This window comes from Peromyscus maniculatus, chromosome 6 (genome assembly GCF_049852395.1).
Source record: "Peromyscus maniculatus bairdii isolate BWxNUB_F1_BW_parent chromosome 6, HU_Pman_BW_mat_3.1, whole genome shotgun sequence".
In the NCBI taxonomy this organism is placed as follows: domain Eukaryota; kingdom Metazoa; phylum Chordata; class Mammalia; order Rodentia; family Cricetidae; genus Peromyscus; species Peromyscus maniculatus.
In genome coordinates, this window is record NC_134857.1 from 31499434 (window position 1) to 31518640 (window position 19207).

A 19207-nucleotide genomic window follows, 5' to 3' on the forward strand; every position below is an offset into this window, starting at 1 on the left:
CTGGGCTAAGAGAGTCAAGAGAGTACAGAACAGAAAAGGCATATAAACGTGAGTATACAGGAAGAAGCTCTTTTTGGAAGCTGTGGAGTTGGTGAGGTGAGGCTACCTCATGGTTTGTCCTATTCCTCTTATCTTTCTCTCAGGCTTTAGCCCATATTTCCAGATCTGTCTTTTTATTTATTAAGACCATTTAGAAATTCTTCTACAACCAACCCTGTAAGGTTCAAACCTCTCAATCCCCAAAGCCTGAGAGCTGTAACCCTAGACACACTAATGGTGGAGAAGCAGCTTTGGGACCTACTCATGAGCTCCATCTGGATTGAACAAATGGAACCCACCCAACAAAACAGGAGTAAGAAGGGCAATCAGAAGGGTAGACCTACCTCCACTGTTGCCCCTTAGATCAGATGCCTTTATCATTGGTACAATGAGCTAACCTGGCTAGAATAAAAGAATAATAATAGTAAAATAAAAAGGGGATTACAGCGGGGCTTACAGCACCAGTAGTGGTGAGAAGGTGACTGCTTTTTATTGGAAGTTTATGGTTCCTCATTTCTTTCTTTTAGTCAGTCTGTCTGTATTCCCACCTTTATAGCCAAGCCCAATACATACAATCATTCCCAGCATCCCATGGAACTCAAAGAGGATACCCTGAATCTACTGTTTCCTTGCTTACTCATCCAAAGCAGACAAAATTCAATGATGGCAGACATACATACAATGGATATGTGTTGGGAGAGAAAAAAAGGATAAAAAGATGTAATATGAATATTTTTCTAATATGCAATTGATATAGACCTATCTAAAATTTAAAGCAATTTAAAGCGATTCTTTTACTATGGTTTGTTTTGAATTTTATTAGTAGGTGACAATACAAATTTCAAGGACATATATTCTCAAAGCTCATGTGAAGAAAAATAATTCACAGGTTAGGTGTAGCCTTCCATGGGAAATGGCTCGTCGCTACAGCTTACTCTTGCCTCCTTGATCATGAATGTTCCCTGTGGGTCAATAAAACAATATAAATATATATTCAGGAAATCATATCAGACAAGAAATATATATTGACACACATTTTATCAAATATATTTTCCACATTATACTTCAAATTTCCCCTCGGATTTAACATTTTCTAAATTATTTTATTATTTCTTTGTATAAAGCTCTTCTTATTTATGCAACCTTGCTACTCTAAACTAGATCTTGTTACACATGCAAATGCAATTTTATATGTTTTTTTATTGAATCTTGCATGTGTATGTGTGTGCATGCATTTTCATATATATTCAGGTACATGTGTGTGTGGGTACACATGCTGCTTGGTGCTACTTTTCAGGGACCATCCACCATGGCTTTATTACAATCTCTCCTGGGCCTGTAACTTGCCAAACAGGCATGACTGGTGGCTAATGAGCTCCAAGGAGACTCCTGTGCTTATATGTATATACTTATATGGTTGGCTTTTTTTTTTTTTTTTTACAAGAGTTCCAGAGACTGAAGTCAAGCACTTTTTTGACTGTGCCCTATTTTAATTCTTAGTTATTGCAGTCTGTTCGACTTCTCCTGGGAGCAGCCCAGACAGTTCTTATTGTAGCTCTCACAAGTGCTATCTTTCATTTTGTTTATATGGAATTTGAATTGGAAAAATAATGATAAATTATTACCTGGCAGGCATTTCCTTGCCATGTATCTTAGTGCTGTTGCTTAGTTTGAGTTATACTTGATGCTTCCTGTTCTACTTACTCCTAAGCACAAGATCTTGTTGTATATAACACATGAAAAATAGTGTGGGAAGTACTGGATTTTAAATATTATTCTTCCTTTAAAGGGTATTGTCTGTATAAATTAAAGGGATGGTTATGTAGCTGTGTTGGTAGAGTGTCTGACTAGCAAGCACAAAGCTCTGGGTTCAATCCTCAGTATTACATAAGGCAGGATTGGGTAGAGACCTGTAATCTCAGCACATGGGAGGTCATGAGAAGATTACATCGCTTTGTAGCTACAAAGCAATTCTGAGGCAAGCCTGGGCTACATGAAATCCTCTCTTGACATCTGAATTTGAAGGCAATGAGATAGTTGAACTACTTAAGGCACTTGCTGCTAAGCTGGAAGACTTAAGTTAAATCCCTGGAGTCTACAAATGGTAGAAAGAGGTGACCCCTGCAACTGTTCTGTTCTCCACAAGCTCACCATGGGATGCATGTACTTACACATATGTGCAAAAAAAAAAAAAATGAAAGTGAAATGTTAAAAAAGTACAAATATCGATTTAAATGATTCACAAATGAAGGTGACATATGTATTTATATGCTAGTTAGAGTTCATTATCCTATCAGTGGAAACAAACCTGATGATGTACAGAAACCAAGGCAAATCACTAAACAGCTCATTTCAGTGTCCAACAGCATAAATTATATAATGAAATATCTTCAAGCACCATATCTAGATTTAAAAGTATCCTACTGACACCATTATTTACAAATAGAAAAACAGCTATTTGCCCAATCATAAAATATTTACATAATGAATGAATACAGTAAAAGAATGATGAGAAATAGACATAAAACATTAAGAATTTGTCTTTATCCAAAGTATTAGAGATATGACTTTGAACAATTCATGTGTTCTGGGAGATTTACTTTTCTATCTGCAAAATGGGGACTAATAGCAATAACAGCTCATCACGGCTGGTGCAGTTATCAGGAGATCAATCATCAGAAAGCTCTCTGTGTATTTGTTTCAAACTGTTAGCTAATTTAATTAGCACTAGAGAGGTCATATTCTAATGTGCTTAACATCCACGTTCTTTTGCATGGCCACTTAGACGTAGGAGAGAGAAGTCATTCACTAATCATAAGGTTATTACAAAATCTTGTTTATGATTCAAGAGAGACAAACGTTAATCAGTCAATTAAAAATGTCACAAATTGAGAAGTGCAACACATTCCTTCTGATGTCAGGATGGGTGGACTAAAGGGAATGTGGGGTTAGATACATGACCAGAAATAATAAGGACAATTAAACTCATAGATCTCTGTTGACCACATTTTATCTGTATGTATGTAAGGACATAAAAATGTATTTATTAGTTAAATTATACTTATTAAAATAGAATCAAAGTAAAATATAAACTTAAGTTGTATTTTATGATCTGAATATGAAACCAACCTCTCCAGGCTCATAGCTGCTAGTGCTGTTTGAGAAGAGACCTATGTGCTGAGTGTGGGTCACCAGTTCATGACTTTCTACACTACACCTTGAGCACCCCCAATTCCTGCCTAAGCGTTTTGCTTCCTGTTAGTTATGAGGTGATTGTTCTGTTCTGCCTCACCAGGAGCGTAAATAATAGAGTCAAGTCACCAAGAGCAGAACCCTCTAAAATATGGTGCTTAAACGAATCTTTCCAGATCCCCCTACCCCCCTTTGTAAACTTGTAACTAAAGAACTTTATTTTTCACCGAGTTATCTGGAGAGCATCGTATATCAGTGTCACCACCCCCTTGCTACCTCGAGCAGTTGGCATAGTGAATATTATAAAGCAAATATGGACCATTTCCATCTAGAGCATTATTAAAAAAAAGTTAAAGGAGAAAAAAATCAATGAAGAGGGCAATGGAGTTTTCAAAGTAAAAAGAGGCCCAGATTTCATCAAACACCTAACAAAATGAGGATAAAAGAAGTTATGAGTCATAGCGACCACCACCGCACCATACACACCTGTGGTCCAGGTCAGCCCCAGTCCCGGAATCCTCCAGATGACTATGTCCCGGCTGGTTGTGCCTGCTGACTGAGGAGCGTGTAGATCCTCTCTTTGATCCACTCTCGGTTGTAAGGCTTGTAGGTCTGGGTATCTTCTCGGAACACCAGGCAGCTGAGGTCCACCAGACGGTCGATAAACTCAAACAACTGACTGATGCCGTAAGTGATGGACCGGCTAAGGGGGTTCATCCGCTTCAGGTGCTCCTCGTACATCTTACAGATGCCTTTCATGCATTCGTTCACAGATTCGTACTCTGCGTACGTTCGGCCTTCCAGACTCTGGGTAGGCTGCACCAGCAGCTTGATGGGAGTCATCGCAAGTCACGCTATCCTGCAGTGGGGCCTGCACCACGTGGCCAACTAGCTCAGCGGCAACGCCCCTAACAGCTAGTCTCGCGAGAGCTGGTGCAACAGCGCTGTGCATGCACTGCGCCTGTGAGCATCCAAAGACTGACGTATAGGACACATCTCCTTGTCAGTGGTTCCATATACGTCAAGACGGCTGATGATCCAACTGTGTGCTTGGAGTTCTTGAGAGACACCTCTGTAAGGAAATATATTGGCCCAATGCACGTGTTTTTATTTAAATAACCTTTGACAAATATGTTTTAGGTGGAAGTTACTTAAAGGCATATTCACCAAGTGAAAGACGAGTCCATATTTAAACTCTCCTCTTCACCACCTATCTTAGCAACAACATGAATTTATTCAACCTTGTTTGCAGTCCTCATTAACTTCACCTAATTGTTAATATTGTTTTATAAATATTTGCATAATGTTCTTTCTTAAGACTGTATACCTCATTTCCAAGTATGTGTTAATGCACTATTCTACTGTGCAAAGAATGCGAGGTTATCTTTAATATAGGGTAATTCACAAATTTCACTCTTTTACTTTTTCTTAAAGATTTAATAAGAAGAATAAATTAGAAAACTCTCAAGTGATAACAAAAGAAAGCTATTTTTATGCTTCCGTGGATTGCGAGAATATTACATATTGTTAAACTGTACCATAAAAGGAGGCAGTATCTACTAGCTACATCTATTGAAGGAATGTTTTAATTTACAATAAAATACAGAACTGGGGCAAATAAGAATCTATCAATTAACATCACCTTAAAACCACTTTATAAAGAGAATGCCATCATTTCAAACACATGTTTTCTAAAATTGACTGAAATGAATGCATAAGCACCATCAATGGGTCCTTTAACAAAGAGAAGCAGATCTTATTAGTGACAAATCATGGCAAGGAAAAAGGACAAAGAGATATTGATGTTTCATGCAGCACTTTTATTTTTGTAAGGCAAATAATTATATAAATGGGTTTTCAATACTTGTTAAGTTAAACAGAAGTATATATGGAGTGATTAAAATTATTTGCTTAGGGGAGGTTTTTAAGGAGTAAGCCACTCAAGTGAAAGGACATTACAGCTTGTTCTGACCTAGACCCTGGGCTCCAGTGACTGAGTTGATTGGACTTGGCCACTGACTCAGACCTGGTCAGGTTTGCCTTCTCCCTTCTAGATTAGGAGCTGTAACAGCATCTACATCCCATAATTCGGGTGTGGCTCAAGTCATAGGATTTCCAGCAGCACAGCCAGGATGTGCTGAAGGAGGTTAACTCAGTTGCTGCTAGCAACTACCTCGGTCAGCTCTATATTTCTTTTTATCCAGTTTCCTTAGAGAAGAAAGAACAGTGATAAGCAAGCAAGCAGGCTCCAGATTACATACACCAAGCGACCTAGTGAAAACAATGGAGGAGCTTAAACATGAGATGCACAGAGTGCTTCTTGATGAAAGTCAAATACACAGCTGCCACACTTCCAGCTCCATTTCCCATGCATCTGTTTCGGAAGTGATCTTTGATGGAAAAGTGTCCCATTACCATTGCCCTGAGGACATAAGTGTGGTCTGAGAGACAAAGGGTGCTGGTGGCTGGGATTGTGACAGTGTTGGAGGCGAGAACTGCATCTGCCTACTGCCCTGAATTTTTCTTTGTTGCACAAACTTATATTGTTTTTATTCCAAAATACTACTCAGATATTCAATGTTTTCCATGAAAATGTTTTCCTCAGAGCTTACAGTTTCCTGTCTGCTGCTTTGTCTGTTTTTTTTTTTTTTAATCAGGTAATTTACCCCATCCTCCCTTTTTCTGATAACTTCCTTGTTTTCAAAATCCTAAGCTGGTCCCAGTGTCTCTCGCATCTAGATGCCTGCAGCTACCATGTCTGACTGTGTGCTCCCATTCTTTCTGCTCTGATTACAATGGACTAAGCCCCTCACACTGAAAGCAAGCTCCAGTTAGATGTTTTCCTTTATAAGAATTGTTGTGGTAATGGTGTCTCTTCATAGCAATACAACACTGCCTAAGACAGCTTCTGTGTTTTTGACTTACAAGTATAGTCCATCAAACAGGGAAGTCAAGGCAGGGAGAACTTGAAATAACTAAGGAAGAAACAGAGAACGATGCATGCATCTGCTCAGTTCCTTTCTAAATTTACATAGTCCAGGATCCCAGATGGAGAATGGTGTCACCTACTGTGGATGGTTCTTCCTACCTCAATTAATGCAATCAATATTATACCAGTGGTCTCGCTCGGAGGCCCATCTCCTGGGTAATTCCAGATCCTGTCATGTTAACAATTAACAACAGTCACATCTGTCACATACTCTATCATGATATAATTTTCACCACAGGGCCAATGTGAGGAAGTCAATTTATCTTAACCTAAAATCTCTGAAATTGTGATGCAAAGTAGTCTTTTCACCTTTTAAATTAATTATCTCAGGTATTTTGTTATATTAACAGAAAGCTGGCTGACACAGAGCTTCACCCTTACCTTCATTCTGGCTTCCTGTTGTGCTGTATAATCTTTACTTTTCCCATGTAGTCTGGTCATGTTTTCACCACTAAAATGTGATATGTAAGAGTGGGAGTATACCTCATCAAAGTGCATAGTTCTAAAAGTGAAATAGTCAATCTGTTTTCAAACCCCAGCCACAGTGTAACACAGAGCAGAATAACATAGTGAACTTTAAAATGTGCAAGCATTGGAACTATTAAACATTCATTCCTTAAGTTAATTGAACTTATCAGAACAGAACAAACTGAGATAACTTTCTTATCTCATTAGTCTTTAGTGTTTCTGCATTTAGAAACTTGATTTAAAATATATTCTACTGTGAATTGTAATTTTAAAGAAAACTTGGAATTGCTGCATCTCCCTGATCCCATCCATCCCAACTTGTCTAATAGAAAAGTCTTTTTTACCAGAGACTTCCTGTCATCTCCTTGTTCCATGGCATGTACTAATCACTTCCTTCTTTGATTATCTACCAGACAAAGATTCACCAGCTCCAATATTTATGCATACAGAAATTATTTTATGGATTTGAAGAATAAACTCTTAGAAAAATGATACCTCTAGAAAATAATATGTTTTGGAAATTTGTATTGAAATAAAACCACTGGATTAAGTATAAATTTCATGATGTCAGAAGGAATAAATATTTACAAATCTCAGTGTCAGTTTTATTATAGCAAAAATTGTGAAATCAAACCCAAACTATATAGATGCATAAGAATTATTAGTATTCTTTTGTGTATGCCAAGGAAAACAATTAAAATAAGATTTAATATTGAACATTGTGAATATAGTTTAAATATCTTTTTAAAATATCTAAAATAATGGCTTTACTAATATTTAAAGAATATTTCTTTATCTCCAACGAAAATTTGTGTTTAGACAGAGAAAAGGCATTTTATGCACTAAGAGATCCAAACTGAAGTTGATCTAAGTGCATTATCCAAGGTGTGAAGGTGAGTGGACGGGTCCGAGGCTTGCCATTTCTTTCCATGTTGCCTATAGACAAAAAGGCACAGAGAGGAATCATTGAAATATTTGAATTTAATTATAACATATCAAATTAAATATTGTAATACTTTGCAAATTAATCATAAAGAGATTATGGTCTCAAAACCCACTTTTTTATATATATGATATTTGACTTGGTTAAAATGTAATTACATCATATTCCCCCTTCCCTCTCCTCTTTGAAACTTCACCCATATCGCCATCACTTCCTTTCAAAATCATGCAAATTCATGGCCTCTATAACTATTATTGCTTTATAAACATTCTGCCTCTGTCTCTCTGTCTCTCTCTGTTTATGTCTTTCTCTCTCTGTCTCTCTCTGTCTCTCTCTGTCTCTCTCTGTCTCTCTCTCTCTCTCTCTCTCTGTGTGTGTGTGTGTGTGTGTGTGTGTGTGTGTGTGTGTGTGTGTATGTAAACAAAAATATAGCTTTTTGGGTCTGTTTAGTGTTACATGTATGTTTTGTAGGGCTGACCAGATGGGATAAATTAATTGTTGGGGGTGCTCATATATGGAGAAGACTAGTTCTCCCTCTCAGGACTTTAATTGCCCTTCATCTAGAGGGGTAGCATCCCTGTTGTACCTAGAAAAACAGAGTCTTGCAAAAGTTGTTTTTATTTTTCCATTTTATTGATTGTATGTGTGGTTTTGTGTGTGTGTGTGTGTGTGTGTGTGTGTGTGTGTGTGAGAGAGAGAGAGAGAGAGAGAGAGAGAGAGAGAGAGAGAGAGAGAGCACAGAGACAGAAGTACATCTGTGGCTTGGCATACCTGTGAAAATCATAGGACAACTTACATACATTGGATCTCTAACACATGAGTTCAGTCCCTCTATCACCAGGGATTGAACTCAATTCATTAGGCCTGGTGACAAGTTCATTTACCTACAGAGCTATCTCATGAGCCAAGTGTTCTATTTTTGAATATTTAATTATATATGTACTTGTTGAAAATTGAATAACTGAAAATATTTATCTTAATTTGTCTGGAAAATAATTTTTGCTATAATGTTTAAATAATATCACTGGCAGCAAGTTGCACAGCCATTGGCATGTATCAGGATATTTAAAATCTTCAATGATCTAAAAATATTTCAAGGAAAATAGTTATGTGCTTTGTATAAATGCTTTCATATTCACAAATTTCAAGAAGTAATACAACAAGAGCATTTGGGCAAAATGGGTGTTATTGTGATGGTTTCTGCATTTTCACACTATTTAACATTGTTCTCAGTAAATTTATATACCTGTAGAAAAACTACTGACCTTTCAAGGACACTGTTATTATCAAATTAAAATAACTTTCTATCAATTTATGTCCTCTTGACTCCAACCAGCACTCATGTTAGTGATTATTGACTCAGAAGCCTGTGGGCTCCTGGAGAGAGACAGTGGATGGCAACCAGAGATTCTAGATCAACAACCATGGATTTATTTTGCCCAGCATAGTGCTTCTGTCATATTCTACGTGCAGCAGCAAATGAAAATGATACCAAGGTAGTAGATAATGTCAGAAAGTGATAGGTCTTAGGAAAGCAAGATATATCCAAGCTAAACATCACAGACACTCCTCCATCAGACCCTTCACTGAGCATGCAGACACTATTAGGATCCTGCCCTCACTCCGGCACAGATCTCTCACTCCCTCACATACGCAGCATAGGGCCTTTCTTCTTATGTCATCAGCTGGCACAGGTGACTATATACCTGCCTTAAAAAAGCCGGACGTGGATCCCCACCCTCTCTCTCTCTCTGCTCCCTGCTCTCTGCTCTGCTCCACCATCTTTCTTTCTCTCTAGGCCTGGTTCTCCTCCCTCCTATACTCTACTTCTTTCTAATAAAGCTCTTTGAATGTCTGGTAATAGTGGCTGTAGCCCGTGACGTTTCTGCCAGTAACCAGCACCACCACCAGCGCCATTTATTATAACCATCAGACACTCCTCCATCAGACCCTCCACTGAGCATCACAGACACTCCTCCATCAGACCCTCCACTGAGCATCACAGACACACCTCCATTAGACCCTCCACTGAGCATCACAGACACTCCATGAGACCCTCCAGAAATTTACTCAAGGTTTTGGAAAAGGATCAAGACATGTCATTTCATGTTTTATTTCCTCTTCTCTATCTAAATAACAGCTTCAAGAGTTTAGACAGTAAACTATCCACAAGGGATTGGTATGCTCTTAAGGAAAATGTAGATATAGAGGTAGAAAAAGCCCTGATCCTCATGCAATAGAGATGATGATCATGAGATTTTATCTTCATATCTGGAAGGATTGTAAAATAAGCATAAGTATTTAAACACGAAATTTTCAATGTGACTTAACCTTATGAGAAACTACACTGGTGTTTTATGAACTATTAAATAAAAATGCTGAATTGAGGTACAGTCAATAATTTGAGACCTGAGTTAGATCCCCTGAACCTATGTAGGGAAAAAAAGCAAGGCTTAGAGGTACACCCTTGTAATTCCAGTGCTAGGAGGACAGAAATAGGTTAATCCCTGGTGCTGACTGGCCAGCCAGAGCTCCATGCCAGTGAAAGACAAGGACTTATTAACAAGATGCATGTCTCCTGAGGAGCAACAGCCAAGGCTGACCTCATATAAATGTATACATATGCACACACACCTAAATACACACATGTATATTTTTCATTAACTTCTAAACACATATATGCACTCTTATGAACATAAGCATTTCTGAAAAGTGCCTATTTACAGGCAAATGGATAGAACTAGAAAATATCGTCCTGAATGAGGTAACCCAGACTCAGAAGGACAAACATGGTATGTACTCACTCATAAGTGGATACTAGATGTAAAGCAAAGGAAAACCAGACTACAACCCACAGCTCCAGAGAAGCTAGCTAACAAGGACGACCCAAGGAGGGATGCATGGATCACCTTGGGAAGAGGAAATAGATGAGATCTCCATGAATAAACTGGGTGTGAGGGGTGGGCAATGGAGAGTAGGCAATGGGGGATGAAAACATAAGGGAACAGGGTGGTCAAGCTAGAACAGGGATGGAGTAGGAGAGCAATGAAAGAGATACCATGATAGAGGGAGACATCATGGGGTAGGGAAAAACTGAGTGCTAGGGAAGTTCCCAGGAATCCACAAGGATGAACCCCATGACTACTAGCAATACTGGAGAGGGTGCCTGAACTGGCTTACCCCAGTAATAGAATTGGTGAATACACTAACTGTTATCATAGAGCCTTCCTCCAGTAACTGATGGAAGCAGATGCAGAGATCCACAGCCAAGCACCAGACCGAGCTCCAGGAGTCCATTCGAAGAAAGAGAAGAGGAATTCTATGAGCAAGGGGCATCTAGATCATGATGGGGAAACCTGCAGAGACAACCAAACCAAACTAGTGGGAACTCATGAACTTTAGATCAACAGCTGTGGAGCCTGCATTGCACTGGACTAGGCCCTCTGCATAGCAAGACAGTGGTGTAGCTTCATCTGCTTAAGGGACCCTCCTGGCAGTAGGATCAGAATCCATCTCAGGTGCATGAGCAGGCTTTTGGGGGAACACTACCTATACAGGGACACCTCACACAGCCTTGAGGCAGGGGAAGGGACTTGGACCAGCCTTTACTAAATGTACCTCCCCATGGGAGGCTTTACCTTTTTGTAGAAGGGAATGGAGGGTGAGTTGGGAAGGGGAGGCTGGAGGGGAGTTGGGGATATTTGACTGGTATGTAAAATGAGTAAAAAAAAAATTTTCTTAATAAAAAAAGATTTTAAAAAATGCCCTCATATGCAAGAAAAGTTACTAAATATTCATTTAAATTGAGAGATGGTAAAATATGAAGGCTAATCAATTGAAATGTGAACCGTAACATATTAATGCATATTTAAAAATAAAATTTTGCAATTTTCTTTGCATAATAAGACCTTGTAAACATCTGCTTTTGAAGAAGGAAGGTTGTGGTATTTGATTGTTCATTGACATAATTAAGAGATTATTTTCTATGTATGGCAAAGATGAAAAGACTCTTAGAGCTAGAATTCTGAGCTACATAAAATTTCTTTATGTATTTATATAAAAGTTGCATACACAGAATGTTTTTAAGTAGAGGAATAGTGAGATGACTCAGTGGTTAGCAGCACTGGATTTTCTTTCATGGGACCCAGGTTCAATTCAGAGCACTCACGATTTGTAATTCCAGTCTCAGGGGATATGAGACCCTTTTCCTGCTTCCTTGGTGATGATGCCTGCACATGATACACAGACATACACACAGGCAAAGCAGCCCTACAAATGAAAATAAAGATAAATAAATCATTTAAATAAAACAAAAAGTAGATAGCATATGATGATAAATTTGATCTTGACTTTACTGAAAGATCCTTCATAGAAAAAATGAAACAACACTAGCAGATACCTGACATTTAGATTTTTGTATAGCTTTAAATATTAAAATATTAAAGCTGTGAGTCCTCTCTCAAGTGCATGTGACACATTGAGGCTTCATTTGTGCACTGGTAGCAAGATAAGCCAACAATGTACAAATATATGCATGTATAAATATAGATAGCCTTTCCATTACTCTATATTATTTTAGCTAAAAATGACATATTAAGCATTTGAATTTGAATTTCACAGGTGAAGGATCCAATCACCCATGCAGCTGTCAAATTCAGAGCAGCATATGAGAAGTGGGAGAGATGTACAAGTGTCAAGAGAAGGAGCATCCTTTTAAGTACCAAGAATTCACTGACAGATGGCTTGATAGCTTATTTTTTTCTATTCTATGAATTCTCATAGTCTCTGCAGCGAGTGGGTTTTAATAAAGCCTCATATGTCACAATTAATTTACTGAAGTAATCGGATGATAGGAAATACATTTACAAAAACATTAAATGAGGAATAGAAAAGTAGTCTTCACAATCATATATATTGTAAAATTCAATGAACTCAGTGAGTTTAATTTATTTCCTTTCAGACAGTGTAGACACGAGATTTCTGTAAGAATATAGGTGGAATAATTACAGGAATATACAGAATTATTAAGGGAGAATCTCCTAAAGTTTCCCAAATTGGAACAAGCCACAACATTGATAACAGAAGTTTTGGACTAAAATCCAAAATTAAAAATAGTGAATATGAGTTGACAAAGGCAGAAATAGAAACTTTGAAAACTAAACAGGTGCCCAAATTTCCCATGTAGGTGAAAATTAGCATAAGAGATATAAGCACTCTCTCCTGCAGGAGGTGGAGTTAAATTTCTACCATCCTGCTCCCTCATATGGTCGTAGTGATTTGCTTCCAAATATATCAAATAATCCAAATAAAGTCTGGTTTACTGACAGTATACTGCACCAACACTAATTTCTTAGTTTTGAAAAGTGTATGGGGATGTGAGATATTAAAATGAGGAAGGCTTTATGAGATGACTTTTTAACATATATGTGAAACTAGTAGATTTATACTTACTCTGCTGTGAAATTAACTGAAAAAGAAAAGTTGAGACCTTCAAATATTTTATTTCATGAGTAATCATATTGCTTTTAGTTTCTTTTTGCATATGTATATCTCTGTTCAAGTGTGTGTATGTATTCATATGCATGTTGGAACACTTTTGTGTGCAAATACATGTGTACCCATGCATAACAATACTAGTGGCTGATGTCAAATTTTGTTCTCCATCATCTTCCACCTTATTTACAGAACCCAGGTCTTTCACTTAAACCATGATCTTGCAGATTTAGCCAGTTTTAGTTAGATTTAGCCTGGTTACTCCATGGATTGCCTGTCTCTACCTTCCAGACACTGGGATTATAGACAAGCTATTACACTTACATGGAACTTTTGTAGGTACTGCAGATCCAACATCCTTTCCTGATGTCTCCTGGCAAGTGCTTTATATACTGAGCCATCTTGACACACACCCTTTTCAATTAAAAAACTAATAACATCAAGCGTCTAAGATGCCTAATACTGTGCATTAACTTGTTTTTATCATGGGTTTAATAGACATTTAGTGAAACATTATATTAAACCGATGTGTTTCTGTGAGAGAGTGGTTTCTTGAGTTTGGGATTTAAATTGGTAGACTGTCCCTTCTAGTATAGATAGTATTCATCCAGACACTCAAAGAGCTTATAATGAAAAGCCTGATCCTCCCCAAATAAACAAGAGTGTCAGTTCTCCAGGACCTCTGCTTTGCTCCTTTACTTCATATTTTCTAAATATCTTGGGCCATCAGGTTTCACATTGATATGAATCAATCCTTTACACATACCACTTAAATTCCATACATGTTACTGTCAGTGTTCCTCTGAGAATCTTAATGTGGAGTATAAATTTGGCCCTCATGTGATAAATTTCTTTGCAAAGAATTAACAAAATAAACCAACTCAGAGTAATATTTAGGAATTTTAGGTATTTCAATTTTTAATAAGATATGTCTTTTGTATTAGTAGTAGATTATTGAATTTTATAGTGTTATTATTATTATGAAAATGTACCCTAAATAATCTAGGAGTGAAATGTCATAACGTCAAAAACATTTTGGAAAATTAGTAATACCTGTGAAAATACAATGCTAAGAAAAGGGAAACCAAACCAATGGTTTTAAATTTAATAAAGACAGTTTTCTAAATTAATATTTCTATATTTTATATACACTAGCATAATGAAAACCAACCATAACTAGTTAGCTTGGCTTTGTATCTTCACTATAAACCCAAAGCTAAAGGCCATTATATAGGTTTGGCTTACCAAAATTTTAAGTTATGTGTTCCCATTATAGGTATAGATACATCACTTTTTGAAATGACAAGATTGTGCATTTGTAATTTAGTTTAATTTGAGAATTCTTATTTATTTATTTATTTTTAAATTTTATTTTATTTTATTTTACAATACAATTCAGTTCTACATATCAGCTATGGATTCCTTTGTTCTCACCCCTCCTGCCCCCCTCCCCTTTCTCCCAGCCTACCCCTCATTCCCATCTCCTTCAGGGCAAAGCCTACCCCAAGGAATGAGGCCAACCTGGTAGATTCAGTCCAGGCAGGTCCAGTCCCCTCCTCCCAGGCCGAGCCAAGCGACCCAGCATAAGCCCCAGATTTCAAACAGCTAATTCATGCAATGAGCACAGGACCCGGTACCACTGCCTGGATGCCTCCCAAACAGATCGACTAACATTAATCCACACACTTATGAACATACAGTTTTTGACAAAGAAGCCAAAAGTGTACAATGGAAAAAAGAAAGCATCTTCAACAAATGGTGCTGGCATAACTGGATATCAACATGTAGAAGGCTGCAAATAGATCCATATCTGTCATTGTGCACAAAACTTAAGTCCAAGTGGATCAAGGACCTCAACATAAATCCAGCTACTCTGAACCTGCTAGAAGAGAAAGTAGGAAGTAGTCTTGAAAGCATTGGCATAGGAGATCACTCCCGAGAATTCTTTTTTGTTTTAACTACTACAAGCAGAAATTCATTTAGAGACAACACAGGGACTAGAGAGCACGTTTAATACAATTACTTGAGATTGAAAAAAAAAAGTTAAATTTACAAGAGTACAATGGAGCCTATTAATAGTTGTTGACAAAAAATCTCTCTAGATAGAAAAAAACATTTGTTTTCTACAACCCCATCAATTAGCTAAACCAGTAACACAATTCCACTATCATTGCTAGTTTAATTTCATTTTTTCTTTTACTAATGTGTGATAATGATGCTGGGTAGTCCTTGTTGGCTTAAAGTTTATCATCATCCTATTTCAACCTCCAAAGTGTTAGGATCTCAGTTATGGCACTAGGTTTTGCTACTGTTAATTTCATTTACTTTGCAATTATTTTAATTTATCAACAAAACCAAATGTTCCCAACACTGTGCTTAATCCTAGAGTGAAGATTACTTCTCATTTATTACCATGTAAACAATATAGATTTTTATTTTAACCTAAAGAACAGCAAAAAAGCGTATGAGGAGTAAGGTGAAGCTAAGAGAAAGTGAATCTTAATTCACATCAATCATGCATTAGAAGTGTCTTATGACTGAGTCTTTCCAGATTCATGAGGTAATCAAAAGAAAAAGAAAGTTTGAACAAAAGACCATGTGTGTAGAGAGATAAGAGTATCTATCCCAAGCCTTAGGAGTAACAACCTGTACAGTTTAAAGCATTGTAAGAGAAACTGCATTGAGCACTCAGTTGTGGATTTCAATTGCTCTTTTCTAACACCCAGAACCTTGGTGCCTTCAAGAAATGGCTGGTGCCCACTCCCAACCCCCATTGCCTCCTACAAGAAGGAAGACTGGAGAGGAGGGAGGAGGGAAGAGGGGGATCTGTGATTGGTATATAAAATGAATTAAAAAATTCTAATAAAAAAAGAAATGGCTAGTACTAGCCCTAGTCCTGGAAGGATAAAGGACATGGACATTGGTATAGTAAGAAACTCATCAGAAAAATGTAAAAATCTCATAATGCTGGGTTTATGACAGACAGTAACCAATGAAAGATATTTCAATGGATCAAATTAAAACAGATTGCACAGTAAGATAAAGTTGCATTCATTATTGTCCTATTTTTATGATAAATATATAAACAACCCTTGACTTATATTGATGCAAATATATAGAAAACAAATTAGAGAATATAAGTAGATAGATCAGTGATGGATGATAAATGCCTTAGAGATATATGATGCATAGTTAATAAATGGATACATAGATGATAGACTAATTTATAATAGCTAGATTATAGATAAATATGTACTTAGATTACTAATAAAACAGACATTTTTTCTGTATCAAATTATTATTATCAATTGACCTATATACACAAAGAGAAGAAAGTGTTCTGACTTGTTATGTATAGGCTGTGCACAGTGACTTTCTTCCAAGGACTACAATATGGAATGAGTGCTTATGTTGACCTGGAGCTATTATGAACAATGATAAATTATGATGGTAATATATATTCTCACTATGAGGTGACAAAGATGACATGTTGTCTCTGAAGTCTTCCTCAGAGAGGTTACAACCTTAATAAAAAGAAAAACACCAGAAGAATATAAATTAAAAGATAATCTACAAAATATCACAGCATTGTTTTTTCAAACATTGAAGGTCATAAAAAATCAAGGAAATGCAGAGACTTGTAAGCAACAAAAATCTAATGACACTGACAGCTATCTGTAATGTGTCTTGTACAGATCATGTCAAAGGATTGATTAACTATAATAATTTTTCAATAGCATTTTGCCAATAAGCACATGCAGACCATACTAATATAAGAGGCGGCTAAGAGGAAATAGTGTAAGACTTCATGATAATTATCTTTATTTTCTGACTTTTATGTAAAGCAAAAGTTATGCTAGTTTATTTTTTTCAAATTTTTAAAAATTTTAGATTATAATACAATTATCTATCCCTCCTCTCCTCCTTCTAAACTCTTCTATATACTCTTTCCTGCACACTTTCAGATTCATGATACCTTTTTTTCATTTTTTGTAATTGCTTGTATGCACATATATACACAAAAATTCACAAATATAACCTTCTCAGTCTGTATAAAGTTATTTGTATGCATGTTTTCAGGGATGATCATTTGACACTAGCAATCAATTGTATGTTCTTCCCTAGGAAGACCACAGCTTTAGCTCCCAGCTTTTCTGAGTTGCCTATAGTCTTTGGGTAGAGATGAGGCCTCATGGGTTTTGCTGGTTGGTCTCACCAGATCCAACAGTTCTTGCAGTCTTTCTTTTCCCTGTTCCACAATGTTCCCTGAGCCTTAGGGGCAGCAGTGTTTTTTAGATGTATTCACTGGAACTGAGCTCTATAACTCTGCATTTTGACTGGTCGTACCTTTCTGTACCACATGCGTGAGATGACGGTATGGGTTTTGAAACCTCAAAGTCCACTCCCAGTGACACACATCCTCTAACTAAGCCACATTTCCCAATTTTTGCCAAACAGTTCCACAGATTGGGGACCAGTAATTCAAATATAGGACCCTGTGGGATCTGTTATATAAAAAAAAAACTCACAGAGGCATAAAAACATCACCTCGATATTTGTAAAATTAAGCATGCCATATAACAACAAACAGAAAAGAAAGTATATCATATAGAAAGGAAATTAAACACAACCTTTAGTAAAGATGGGGCTAGTCAATGAGTGTGAACTTACCAATAATGGAGTGAATATCTTCAACAAAGGGATTACCAGCCTGGTAGAGGGAGCAAATGACCTCTCACAGAGACTAGAAGGAAGATAGTCATGGGGAACGGACATGCAGATGGTCTAAGTTATCCCTAAAGCACCTGAAATGAACTCTTCTTATGTATCTAAACATGGCCTTGAACCTCTCATGTTCCTGTCTTTACTTCCAAAGAACTAGGATTATAAATATATCCCAGTATACTGTGCAAATCTGGTGCTGGAGATCAAATCCAGAGCTTCTTGCATGCTAGGCAATCACTCTACCTAAAAGGCTACACCGCCAAACTCTTGTCCTTTTAATCACCAGGTCACAAAGAATAGCATAATGAATACATGGGTAAATATGTCCCTGGACACACATTTAAAGATTTATGATATAATGAAGCAATCACTACTGTCATCCTCTAAAGTAGAAAAGATTAGCAGAGGGGGTTCAAGGCTTGTTTTGTTGTTACTTTGTTTCTTCTTTACTTTTTGTATTGGATTTTGAGGTTAACGTCTAGTAGACAAATGCATTGCTAAGGATTTTCACAACTTGAAAAGGTGCTGTGTCCCATAAAATACAGCGCCCCCCTCCAGCAGGAAGTAGTAAGAGAAGCTATGCCCAAATTCCCAAATATACCAAGCTGGCTTTGGAGATGTGTAAAAGTTAAAACCTTCCTTTTTAAAAAAAGAAAAGGGGAAGTGCTGTGGGATGGTCTGTATGTCAAATTGCTCTGATTGGTCAATAAATAAAACACTGATTGGCCAGTGGCCAGGCAGGAAGTAGGTGTAACAAGGAGAGAGGAGAATTCTGGGAAGCAGAAGGCTGATGCAGAGAGACACTGCCAGCTGCCGCCATGACCAGCAGCATGTGAAGATGCCGGTAAGCCAACAGCCATTTGGCAAGGTATAGATTTATGGAAATGGATTAATTTAAGCTATAAGAACAGTCAGCAAGAAGCCTGCCATGGCCATACAGTTTGCAAGCAAAAAAAAAAGAATGAAAATTCTTGGTACAACACTCTCAAAAGAACAACACAATTCAACCAGGACACAACCTAGAGTATCTGGAGAAGAGAAATTAAAGAACTGCCCACACCACATTGGCCTGTGGCCACTCTGTATGAGACTGTCATGAAGGATGAGCATTGTCAGAGGGCTCCACCCACTGTGGACAGTCCCATCTCCATGTAGGTGGTCCTGAGCTGTCCAATAGAGCTAGCTGAGCATGACCCAGTCAGAAAGTAAGGTAGTAATCAATGTTCCTCCATGGGTTTTACTTGAGTTCCTGCCCAATTCCCCTGAATAATGAATCATGACCTTGAAGTTTAAAACCAATAAACTCTTTCCTCAATTTGCTTTTTCTTAGAGTGTTTATTACAGGCATAGAAAACAAA

At 37.3% G+C, this 19207-nt stretch overlaps 1 pseudogene across 1 annotated transcript; it reads right to left on the reverse strand.

Moving 5' to 3' along the window:
* Positions 1–828: 828 nt before the first annotated feature.
* LOC102924412 (enhancer of rudimentary homolog pseudogene) lies at positions 829–4132 on the reverse strand (annotated as a pseudogene). Its single transcript, XR_013051914.1, has 2 exons — positions 3718–4132; positions 829–1001 (listed from the first exon to the last, which is right to left on the reverse strand). The product of XR_013051914.1 is annotated as an enhancer of rudimentary homolog pseudogene (transcript).
* Positions 4133–19207: the final 15075 nt, after the last annotated feature.